Source organism: Gadus macrocephalus, chromosome 12, assembly GCF_031168955.1.
Source record: "Gadus macrocephalus chromosome 12, ASM3116895v1".
NCBI lineage: Eukaryota > Metazoa > Chordata > Actinopteri > Gadiformes > Gadidae > Gadus > Gadus macrocephalus.
The window spans coordinates 12,417,257-12,430,902 of record NC_082393.1 but is presented as its reverse complement, the minus strand read 5'-3'; positions in this window follow the sequence as shown (position 1 = coordinate 12,430,902).

Here is a 13,646-nt window from a genome sequence, read left to right as displayed (position 1 = left end):
ACGTTTAACAATTATTATTTTAGATTAGTTTGCCCCTTTTTGACTTTATAAGAAAAGCACCTTGTATATACCTTTTTGAATGTTAAAACAGAAATAATAATTATCACTCGTTTTTTAATATATTTCTGTTTCTGAAACGAGAATCAAATGCCCAGTATACAGACCCATCAGCTGATGTACCCAGGGAACTCACAAGAAGTTAGGAAGCAAAGGAGTCTGAAATGACCCCACATGGTATCGTGAACCTATTATGTGCAGTACATGGTGCCGAGATGATGCCTCATGAAACGTCAAAGCCTCGCAGCCAGATGAACCATCAAAGTGGTTCGACCTCGAAGCTTCAAATGAGTACGCTAGGGACACCTAGTGGTGAATGAAATGATGATGAAAGAAAGAGTTTCCTGTGATGATGTGATGTTTGCTTCGTACAACATCAAAACGTTTAAGAATTAAAGTAATTTCAGTGATACGTGTGAGTGTGCCGTTCATAAATATCTCCCGAGCTCATGGTAGAGAACAAATCATTTGACAAAGATTTTAAGTCATCCCGGGCAAAATAGATTGTCTTATAACTACAGTAGCCTACAAATAATTGTAATAATAGAACTGCATGATGACTGAGAATGAGTGTGATTAATTACATAGCCATAAAAGTGATCTTGGAACTGGGTAGGGTCTTCTTTTTGTAAAAATGTGCCAATTGTGAACCCATATCGCGGAACAGCCCGAGATGAAGCTATGGCAAGCCATCCCCGCCAGAAAGCGGCATCATTTAGACGCGTATCACCTTCATTACGCCGTAAAATACGCCGTAAAATGCAGAAAAACTGCGTATTTTACTCCGTCATGCGTAAAAAAGACTCACCGCTTTTTACGCCCGCAAATGAGCCTTTCAAGAGCGCGCGTAAAAAGCGCCATTTTGAACATCAAAACGCGCGTAAAATACGGCGCTTTTGTGCACATCACAACGCCGTAAAATACGGCGTTTCTATAGTAGGCCTATGCTAATAACCTACGCCCTTCTTTTCTCTCAGCCAATGCATTTGAAGTGTTTGCGCCCAATCGCTGACCAAGACAAGCAGACCAAATCAGTTCAACACAGATCTGCTTTGAGGATTTCTCCTCTCGTTTGGCGATAGTTATAGCGTCATTTAGACACATATATTAGTAAATGCATTTCCAACTGTGTGGTTCCCTTGGCACATTTGATAGAGACGCTTGATCTATAGGCAGGAGGTTGTCGGTTATTGTCGGATCGGATCCACTTATTACCGGATTTCTGCTTTTGTCAGATGGACACGCTTTTATGATCGCAATGCTTTTTCGTCGGCGAGCCAGACCTCCTGTGTTATAAGTTCCAAAGACAGTGCCTTTTTAGTCAGCCAGCCAGATCATCTCGGTGTCTTGTAACACGCTTTATAAGTTAATTATATTTAAATTATTATAGCCATCAAGCCTTTATTTTCGTGGAGTTATCGTTACATCCTCTCTCGTTCAATCGATATAAATACACAGTGGAAAGGAGTGAGAGGGAGCCACAGTTACAAAAGTGTCAAACAAGCTGTCCTCTAAATCACCATTTCCCTAGGCCTATATGTTTTCAGGCCGACAAATGGTTGAAATAAAGTAAGGCGTATATTAGACTTGTTCAATGCAGAAATGCTTTCCAAAATTATGTTTTCATGTCGTCAAATGCTCGAAATAAAGTCAGGTTGTGACTCGACATCTACTTGACCCAGTCTCACCAATATGCGTACAGATCGCACGGTTTGACACTTTCAAAATGCGTGCAGTACATACGCCAAATGACCATTTCGCGTGCATATGATACGCAAAACCCAGCATTAACTACTGTGGAGGGCGGATGCGTCCATTTCGCGTGCATATGATACGCAAATCCCAGCATTAACTGAATGGGAAATGCAATATTTTAGGACAGATTCACCATTAAACGTGTTTCTAATGACATTTCTAGCGAGAAATGTACTTTTCCCTTGAATAATCTTCTTTTCCCTTGAATAATCAATAGTCAGTGAATGTGTATGATCTTTATTAATCTTTATTATCTGAATGGGAAATGCAATAGTTTAGGACCGATTCACCGTTAAACGTGTTTCTAATAGGCCTAACGTTTCTAGCGAGAAATATACTTTTTACTTGCATAATCTTCAGTCAGTGATTGTGTCTGATCTTTAGTTTTATAGTTATTAGGAAGATTTTATCGGCTCTATCATCTTGTTAGAAACACGTATATCTGAGAGCCAACCCAGTCGACAAAAGCATACGTTGACAGTGTACGTTTTCGTGAACCCTGGATTACGTCGCATTTCAACATAAAATAGCGTGTTATACACACACACACACACACACACACACACACACACACACACACACACACACACACACACACACACACACACACACACACACACACACACACACAATGCATTTCGCTGCTTAAACAACAACATATATTATATTCCCTCAAATATTATTACTTTCTGCCAAAGTGGAATATCTTTTTTATTTGGGCTGCTTCTAGGACATTTTGGGTGGATTTTGAACGGTATGTGGGCAGGACGTTTTTTGCAGGACCTGGCAACCCTGCGCTGTTGCCCGAGGTGGTGAAATGCTCCGGAACAGATCTGGATCCACTATGGCCAAAAGACTTGTATGCCCCCCCTCCCCCCTTAAATAAATACTATGGCAGAATAAAGAATAAATTCATGCATTATCATTCCACTTGAACATGTGTTTTTACAGTATAGCGTGGTGGAGGGATGTTGGCCAACCCGGAAGCGTCGCCCTGGGTTCCCTTGACAAAAAGCCAACGGGGTTTTCCATTGGATTTTGGATTATTGCAGAAAAAGCGCCCCCTCAAAAACTGAAAATAAATAAATAAATAAAAATATCCTTGCTCCAAAGAACGAAATGTAAACCAATGCATTCTGAATGGGAGTGTTTCGCCGATTTTTCCATGCTACACAGAACGAAATGTAAACCCATGCAAATAAAGACTTCATGGTCATAATAATTTAAATATCATTAATCTCCTGAGGGTGGTATTCAATTTTTTTCAACGGGGCTGCATCCAGTCACTTGACCGTCATGGTTGCTATGGTGGTTGCTATCGACCGCCCCCTCATACTTACATGGCTCTAAAAACCACGCGGCAAAGGAGCTGCCGTAAATTATGTTGTTTTTGTCGTAAACTAGGGTCCGATGGTTAAAAAATAGACAGATATTCCAAGGTATCCTTAAAAGGCAGCTTGGATGTTTTTATTTTCTGCAGTTTAGACTTCTTCTATAACCTATTTTTGAAAGCAAAACACCAAGCTCATTGATTTAACGAGGCAGGGTTGTTTGAAACAATTTATTGAATAAATATTTGTGAGAGGTCATTCCTTCTCCTGAGTTTGCTTCCTATTTATGTCTAGTGTACAACCCTACTGTCCACAAGCATCACGTAGCCATCCAAACTGCATATCTGAGAATCAGGCCTCTCTTTAATAATGACCAAACGTTATGAGAGAAATACACATTAACTTTTGTCTCATAAGCGGCGTGTTGCCGGCTCCTTTTGACCTTTTGACCCCTGACTTCTGGGGGAATAGCTGCATCAATTCATTAGTCAATCAGAAGCATGTAAATATCTTCCCGGTGACATAAGAGGGCGAACAAGGTGTCCTTTAACATCTACGCTTCCAGGCGATTGCAACGGTGCCAAGCATATTCGAACATGTTTAATGGTAGTAATTAGCTGTCGAAATAATCAATAATGAGCAGCTATTGATTTGCTTCCCGATAGAAATTTGTGACAAATGACATGTTATTTAGCATCTACACGTTGAGCTGAGTCCAATTACACCCAGCATGACACTCTAGCAAATGGTAATGTAACGGGCTCAATGATGAGGTTGATTTCTTGGTCTCACAATCGATTTATTTGATCATGTTTTCTGTAACAGACAAAACACATTCCGTTTCTGGCAACAGTTCGCAATGAACGTCTTTCATTCAGAACTCGCGATACATTCTATTCCTTCATAAAACACAACAGTACGATCCCCTTGCGTGGTCACCTGACCTTACTGGAGGGAAACATCGGCTAACCTACTACTACGCGCCAATGAGTAGTCCGCAAACACATCGAGTCTAACTTAAACAAACGGCATAATTAACCTTTACATGTTATATTACAATCTATTAACTGATAGCATCATTGTGCACGTAACTAACACCAGCTCACCTGTAACAGACAAAACACATTCCGTTTCTGGCAACAGTTCGCAATGAACGTCTTTCATTCAGAACTCGCGATACATTCTATTTCTTCGAGCTCTGGTGATGCGTACCATAGCGCTGCTGCCCCCTAGTGGAATGGCTGGTGCATTTACAACCAACCTAACAGAAACTGGTTGAACTCAGCAGAACTACTAACTATCCTGAACCCAGGGTGCCACACTCTCCCCCTCAAACTAAAATGTCTCTGACATTTCTATGCATTAATATACCTTATTATCCACAGCAATAATACATCAATATCCTTGCCCAGACTCAAGGGCTTCAGTTATCACCTGGAACTTTTCTCCCCCTTTCTCAAAGTACATTCTTCAAGTAATTTAAGTATTCCTGAAATACCACAATTGAGATGACATATCTCCATTCACCCTTGTACCTCACTGTCCATCCCGGTCCAGGGGCGCCACAAAGTGTAAACTGATGGAACCTTGGAGTTCATCTGCAGATTGTTCATGCCTGCTTCCACCACAGATGGTTTACCTAGTTCCCCATAGGTCAGCAGCCTTGGCCGACGCCGTATTCTCTGTGGGTAGGTATTCACAGATTGCGGATCAGGCTCTTCATCAGATGCTTGCGTCGAGTCTGGTTCGTCATCTCTTTCCGGGTATGGAGCCTCTTCTTCCGGTATGTCCAGGTCCACTGTCTCTTGTATTTCTGCATCACTCGTCTCTTGTTCCAGTGGTTCTGCTTCCACTTCAAGATCAGGAACAAAGGGCGTTGCAGCTGGATTCAGTGCACTGTTTTCTCCAGAATGACGTCTCTTGTGAGAAAACCTGTAGACATACTTGCACTCATCTTCACTTTCACTGCCTGTATGTTCAGCTGGTTGCGTTTGTCTTCTGTTTACCTTCCTCACATGTCCCTCCCTCTTGGTGTTGGAGTCCGTCTGTTGTCGTCGGCCCACGTTCTGCCTGTCATGCTCCGGTTTATCAAATGGCAAACTGTCACATGGGAGCAGCAGGTTTCTGTGGAGCACCCTTGTCTTTCCACCGCTTTCCGCCATAACTTCATAGACTGGACTGCCATTGTTCCTCCGTTCCAGCACCAGATGGACTTTATTCTCCCAATAGGATCTCAGCTTGCCCGGGCCTCCCCTTTGAGACAGGTTTCGGACGAGAACTCTTCCCCCTGGCTGCAGATCACTTCCATGGATTTTCTTGTCATACGACAGTTTCCCTCTTGAAGCTTCTTTGGAAGCTGTCCTCGAAGCAATCTCATATGCCTGACGCATTCTGGCCTGCCAGTTTAGTACATACTCTGAATAACTCTCCTGAGTCTCGGTTGATCCTAAATTGAACAGGATATCAATGGGCAAGCGGGGAGAGCGACCAAACAGCAGGTAGTAGGGGGAAAACCCTGTTGCCTCACTGCGTGTGCAGTTGTATGCATGCACCATTTTCTCAAGGGAGTTCTTCCAATCAGTTTTCTCTTCATCGGTTAAGGTACGCAGCATTGACAACAGTGTTCTATTGAAACGCTCTACCTGTCCGTTACCTTGAGGATGATAACAGGTTGTATGAGAAACTCGCACCCCGGAACATCTCTCCAGCTGGGCCATTAGACGATTTTCAAATTCTCTGCCCAGGTCATGGTGGATCTTCTCTGGAAAACCAAAGCGAAGTGCAAAGTCATTGAACACTTTTTCCACAACAGTTTTTGCTGCCTTATTTTTTGTGGCATAAGCCTGCGCAAACCGTGTGTAGTGGTCCATAACTACAAGGATGTATTCATAGCCATTCTTGCATGTTTCCAGATGGAGGAAATCCATTGACACGAATTCAAATGGGCGTGTGGTGACGATTGGAACTAGGGGTGCCCTTGTTTGCGTTTGCGGCCTTCTCCTTTTCAAACACTCACAGGCATGCATAACAAAATGTTCCACCTCCTCTTGCATCCCAGGCCAATAGAACCGTTCCCTAATCAAGTCCAAAGTTCTGTCTACCCCTGGATGCCCCATTTCTTTGTGCAACTCAGAGAAAACAGTCTGACAATACTCACTCGGGAGAACCAGCTGATGCCGGTTTCCTGATCGTCTGTAGAGCACACCTTCGGAGTTGAGATACAGTTTAGTCCACTGACGCAGAAGCGCCCGCACACCTGGATATTCTGAGGTAGATGATCTGGCTGATGGACGCTGGTTTTTCCTTTTTAATTCCATGACTGGCCCTATGACAGGATCTTTTTCTTGACACTCCACAAGCTGTTGGGATGTCAAAGGCTTACTCAGGCCTGTCCAAGATCCATCACTCAGCAAACTTAGAGACTCCACCTTCACCGTACAAGCCCATGTGGGAGGTTCCTCTTCCCGCACTGACACACCATCTACAGAGGCACTTATCGCTTCTTGGCTGATCTCCTCCGTGCACTGCCGCATGAACATGTCCATGTCTAAAGGCATTCGAGAAAGGCCATCAGCGTCGGCATTGAACCTGCCTGGGCAGTACTTAACAGAGAAATTAAAGTCTGCCAGCTGAGCAACCCAGCGATGCCCTGTGGCATTCAATTTGGCTGTTGAGAGGACATAAGTCAAAGGATTGTTGTCTGTATAGACAGTGAAATGTGGTGCGTGGTAAAGGTAGTCCCGAAAGCGCTCACAGACACCCCATTTGAGTGCTAGAAATTCTAATTTGCCTGAATGCATATGGTAATTCTTTTCAGGCGGTGTCAGTGTTCGTGAACCATATCCTATTACCACCATTTTCCCTTTCTGTCTTTGGTAAAGGACTGCTCCCAGCCCTTCTTGTGATGCATCACAGTGAAGTGTAAAGGGCTCAGTGAGATCTGGGTAGCCTAAGATGGGCGGCACAGTCAACTTGTCAATGAGAGAGTGCAGCCTTTCTTGATGGCTTTGTGTCCAGTCAATGGGGCAATTTGGGGGCAAATTACCCTTGTTTCTTGTGTTCACTCCTTTCTTGTCTTTTCCCCTTGGTACAGACGTCAGCTTGGCCTGAGTGGATGACAGCAGCTGATACAGCGGTTTTGCTAACCTGGAAAAGTTTGGTATGAATGTTCTGTAGTAGCCGAGAAATCCTAGCAGTTTTCTCAGGTCACCCACTGTTGCAGGGGTCCTTTCTTTTAAGGCCTGTACAGGGGCTATTTCTGCTGGGTCCATGGTATATCCATCGCCTGACACCATGCGTCCTAGAAAGCGCACCTTCCTCTTGAATACTTCACACTTGCCTGGACTCAGTTTGACACCATGCTTCTGGTATCGCTGCAGCACTGCTCGGATGCACTGGAGATGACCCTCGAAGCTGGAACTATGTACCAGGTTATCATCCAGGTACGGTTGACACATGACATCTCTTAGGCCACTCAAACACTCCTCCATGTTTCTTTGAAATTCGGCAGGGGCCGAGCTTAGGCCAAATGGGATTCTAGTCCAGTGGTATAAACCCCAAGGCGTGATGAAAGCTGTTAGGGGTTGGCTCTGCTCATCTAAGAAGCCTTGATGGTAGGCCTTACCCTAGTCCAGGACTGAAAACCAAGAGCTACCAGTAAGAGAGTCCAGCATGTCTTGTATTCTGGGAATTGGGTGGCAGTCAGGTACTGACTTCCTGTTTAACTCACGATAGTCACAACATAGCCGCAGACTGCCATCTTTTTTTCTGACACATACGATAGGCGAGGCGTATGGTGACCTTGACTGTGTAATCCAGCCACGGTTCAGTAGGTCTTGAATGTATTCTTTAACTTCCTGGTGGAGAGGCTTGGGCACCGACATGTAGGATTTCTTTACTGGAGTGGTGTCATGAAGTGTGATGTGTAACTTCAGGGATGGGATAGACCCAATGTCATCTCCATCATACGCAAATGCATGACACTCTTCTCGCAACAACTGCCTTGCCATTTCTTGTTGCAACGGTTCCAAGTGGTCCAGGTTAACTGGTGGGTCCCACTGGCTTGGCTTTTGTTTTGTTTCTTTGTTCGGGTCTGCATTTCTCTGGCTGACTTGTGGCTTATCTCCAATTTATTTTCCAGAGAGAGTCAGCTGTTCGGACTGGACTGCATACGCTGTTTTCACTGCTTGCAGGTGACCCAGGACTGTGCGTGGAGTAACTGTGACGTCAAATTTATTTGTGTTTGTGATTGGGACTGGGACCAGCATCGATTTTCCTGATGTCACTGTAACTAAACCCTCTTCTACAGCTACGCCCTCGGGTAGGTCAGGCAGGTCACATGGGACAAATAGCAGGCTTTGGCCTTTGAACTGTTTTCCAGCACATGCTCTTACATACACTGTGGTCACCTTTCCTGCAGCCAGACGAATTGTCGTCTTGCCAGAACAAACTGTTCCGATTTCACAGTCTGAATCATCTCTTATTAAGTCCATCACTAACTTAGCAGTCTTGCAGGTCACAGCAAAAGCTTGACTTAGTTTCTGGATCATCTGTGACGACGTCTGTCTGTCAACACCCCCACTTATTATTGCTTGAATGACATTAAACCCAATTATAGGCTGCTCGGCCACATTTACGTCACTAGAGACTAACATCGGGGCAAATAGTGGCTCTGCTGAACTCTGACCTTGGGCTAACTTGAATTCTACCTCTATCCAGCCTAAGAAGGGTATTTCAGTCTGATTTGCAGCAAGGCCAATTAAAGTACCTGGACCTAACAACTCCTCGATGGGGCGCACTGCACAATGGGGTAGGTGACTCTTTCTCCATTCCTCATTAATAAGACTGGCTTGTGCGCCGGTGTCCCACAGGGCCTCCACAGGCACATCATCTAATAGGCACTGTATAAGGCATCTCTCACCGATGAGATTAATTAACTTGGCCTTGCATTGAGGGGGTAGGTAACTTACAGAACTGCATTCCACTGTGGAGTAGGCTTTAGGGGAGATGACAGGAGTTTGGTGATCAAAGTGTGTGTTGTCTTTCCGCTGACCTTTCGAAGTCGTCCGCTTGGCTGTGTTGCTGCATGACCTTTGATGTGGGGCTACCGGCGGTCCCGTCCAGGCAGCCCCCTTCCGTTTCCCTGATCTCTCTTCTGTCTGCAGCCTCTGGAGAGGTGACCCTCTTGCCCGCACCTGAAGCAGTGATTACATGACTCCCCCTTCTGGGACTCCTGACAGTCTCTGCATCCAGGTGGCCTATAGCGGGGAGTGTTCATGGATGAACCTGGCAGTGGTTGTTGTCTACTTGCCCCTACAGTCTCCAGGAAAACCTTTTTCATTTCCAGTATTTCAGCCTTAAGGTCTTCCATCTGCTTACTTGACTCTGTGTCTTGGTCTTTGCAGCGTGCTTGGCATTTCTTGTTTTTGCTGGAGGTCTCAATTTTCTCAGTCATGCTCCCCGCTTCGTGGTGTAGCTCTGCTTCGCTTCCGGATGCAGACCGTGGAAGGTCAGGGGGCAGGTTCATTTGAAGCTCACTCATTCTGGAGGGGCGTGGCTGTACTGTCTTTCTCAGTTTTTGCTGTCTTTCCTCTTCCATGTTTGCAGCTTCATTGAGACGCTCTATAAGCACCTCATCCTTCACTTGATGGTCACACAGGTAGGGCTGGAGCTGGAACTTCACTGCATCACTTATCAGTCCAGTCTCCAATGACCGCAAAAATCGCTTCTGAATCAGATCTGAGCCTAGCTTATCCTCTTCGTCCTCATCACCTAGCTTGTATAGCCTTTCTCTCAGCTCAATGGCTCGAAATAGGAAACCCTGTGCTGATTCTTTTGGGTCCTGTGACAGTGTCATCAGCCTGTGCAGGAGGTCAGAGGATGAGTCCACTCTGTAGTGACCACGTAATATGGTCTTTAAGATGGCAATGGTGAGATCTCTCTTAATCTCCAACAAATCTCTAAGAGGCAGGCCTGGGCTGACTGCGCGGATGACAGCTTCAATGATATCTGCTTGGGAATGTCCTTTTCTCTGTCCTGCTTCAATCTGGTTCATGAGGCTGATATACGACAATTTATCCCGCTGTCCTGCCTCCCCAATCAGTCCAGCTATCCGAAATTCCCTCCTCAATGTCACCTCAGGGACTCTGTTATTCTTCTCATGTGTGGTGATAACCTTTAATCTTTCCCCTGCAGCATAAATTTCCTCCTCCAGCAGTTTAAGCTCCTCTTCCTGTCCTTTCTTTAGTTGATCATACTGCTGCTTTAACTTTTCAAGTTCTGACTTATCTGGATTTGGAGGGACTGGATCTTCCTCCTAAACTTTCTGATACTCAATGAAGGGCAGGAGAGTTTTCAAGTACTGCAAAAACAGGTCAGCCTCCTCACTTATTTCCATTTCCTCTAAAGTGTTCTCTGCTAGCCTAATGAGGGAACGCCTCGACAGACTCTCGAACCCACCCGTTTCCGTCTCCTTACACTTTAGATGATGGCACACAACGATGAGTTTAGGCTTCCCAAGTGTAAGCAATGCTTTGCTTACTTGATCCTGTAACTCCTCCATTCTTCTGTTTCCGTCTTCAATTATTTTATTCTTTTCTAGGTTTGTCTCTTGTTTTGAAGCTAGACGTGGATGACTTTCACGCAGCTTCTCCTGGCTAGCTCGCCAAAATATGTAACGGGCTCAATGATGAGGTTGATTTCTTGGTCTCACAATCGATTTATTTGATCATGTTTTCTGTAACAGACAAAACACATTCCGTTTCTGGCAACAGTTCGCAATGAACGTCTTTCATTCAGAACTCGCGATACATTCTATTCCTTCATAAAACACAACAGTACGATCCCCTTGCGTGGTCACCTGACCTTACTGGAGGGAAACATCGGCTAACCTACTACTACGCGCCAATGAGTAGTCCGCAAACACATCGAGTCTAACTTAAACAAACGGCATAATTAACCTTTACATGTTATATTACAATCTATTAACTGATAGCATCATTGTGCACGTAACTAACACCAGCTCACCTGTAACAGACAAAACACATTCCGTTTCTGGCAACAGTTCGCAATGAACGTCTTTCATTCAGAACTCGCGATACATTCTATTTCTTCGAGCTCTGGTGATGCGTACCATAGCGCTGCTGCCCCCTAGTGGAATGGCTGGTGCATTTACAACCAACCTAACAGAAACTGGTTGAACTCAGCAGAACTACTAACTATCCTGAACCCAGGGTGCCACAGTAACATGTATTTTACATGGTACACCTAGGTTTAGGACATGATCTCGGTGTAGCAAGAGGGCGAGCTTGATCTCATTGGACTCAGCTTAACGTGTAGATGCTAAATAACATGTAATTCGTCAAAAATCTCCATCGGGAAGCAAATCTATAGCTGGTCATTATTGATAAAGGCCTCCAAAATCGACAGCTAATTACTACCCCGAAACATATTCAAATATGATCGTGTGTGGCACTGTTGCAATCGCCTCAAAACGTAGATGTAAAAGGACACCTTGTTTGTCCCGTTACGCCACCGGGAAGATATTTTCATACTTCTAATGGATTGATTCATATTTTAAGGTTCTCGGAGTGAGACTTTAAGCAGCTGCAGCAGAAGTGTTGAGACGAAAGATGATATAAAGACATTTATAGAATATTCCCATTCACAATATGATTCTTCATCATAACATCCGACCAAACATCCTTTACAGTCACCGAGCGAGGATTATGAAAGTCCAGGCCCCCCCTTCCTGCACTCGGGGTCCGACTGGGCCAAGTTTCGGGCTGGAAGGGCCACCCCTTCCTGCCCTCGGGGTCCGACCGGGCCAAGTTTCGGTGCGGGGGTCCCAGTTAGGCCTTAGAATAAGGTATTCAAATTTCAGGGCGGTAGGACGTTCCTGTCTCAAAAACTGTTTTTCCACCACATTATGAACCATTAGGTCTTGCAGGTAACTTCTGAGGGGCTTTGTCCAAATGACAGTCCATTTGGGAAAACTTTTTTTCTCTAAGGGCTAGAACTCCAAATCTCGGATATGTCGTTCTCGGGGCCCCGGGAAATGTGTGTAAACATTTTAGCCTCCCTAGCTATCTCGAAAAGGCCGGAAAAGGGGCGTGACCTCCAACAGTACAGTAAATGTACATTAGACAGAGGTTAGTTTCTAGTCCCCATTTTTTGTGGGATGGAGGTGTACATTTGTGGCTTAAGGTGTGAAAACACAGCTAGCCTGTGGCCACGTTTTTGAAGTCTGGGGTCAAAAGGAGCTGGCACCACGCCGCTTATGAGATAACAAAAAGTTAATGTGTATTTCTCTCATAACTTTTTGTCATTATTAAAGAGAAGCCTGATTCTCAGATATGCGTGTTGGATGGCTAGGGTGTAGGTCTGGGAAGAAAATCTTGCAAGCGAGCCGCTGGGTGCATGTGCAACGAGATGGAGCACTTGCTGAGTCATTTCCTGTAGGGCTGGAGCCACAGGTTGAAGCGTATGCGTCCTTTGAGACCCCCTTTGATATATAAGAGACGTCAAAGTACAGCTTACTTAAATGTTGTCGACCCAGTCACCTATTGCATCACTTCCTTCGGCCTCCTAATTGATCATTGTAGTATAATGCCCTCTTTCATATATATGATACCTCCACCACTGGGACGTGGCAACAATTCTCCAAATCCATATGGGGAGGGGGGGGTGATGCTTGTGGACAGTAGGGTTGTACACTAGACATAAATAGGAAGCAAACTCAGGAAAAGGAATGACCTCTCACAAATATTTATTTAATAAATTGTTTCAAATAACCCTGCCTCGTTAAATCAGTGAGCTTGGTGTTTTGCTTTCAAAAGTAGGTTATAGAAGAAGTTTAAACTGCAGAAAATAAAAACATCCAAGCTGCCTTTTAAGGATACCTTGGACAAAAACAACACAATGGACGGCAGCTCCTTTGCCGCGTGGTTTTTAGAGCCATGTAAGGATTAGGGGGGCTGGTCGATAGCAACCACCATAGCAACCATGACGGTCAAGTGACTGGATGCAGCCCCGTTGAAAAAAATAGAATACCACCCTACACACTGAGGAGAATAATGATATTTAAATTATTATGACCATGAAGTCTTTATTTGCATGGGTTTACATTTCGTTCTGCGTAGCATGGAAAAATCGGAGAAAACACTCCCATTCAGAATGCATTGGTTTACATTTCGTTCTTTGGAGCACAGTTATTTTAATTAATTTATTTATTTTCAGTTTTTGTGGAGGTGCTTCAAAGATGCTAATTTTTTTGCAATAATCCAAAATCCAATGGAAAAACCCGTTGGCTTTTTGTCAAGGGAAACCCAGGTCGACGCTCACTTCCGGGTTGGCCAACATACGTCATCCCTCCACCACTCTATACTGTAAAAACACATGTTCAAGTTGAATGATAATGCATGAATCTATTCATGCTATTCATGACAATTATTTTGGCCATGGTGGATCCAGATCTGTTCCGGAGCATTTCTGCACCTCGGGCAA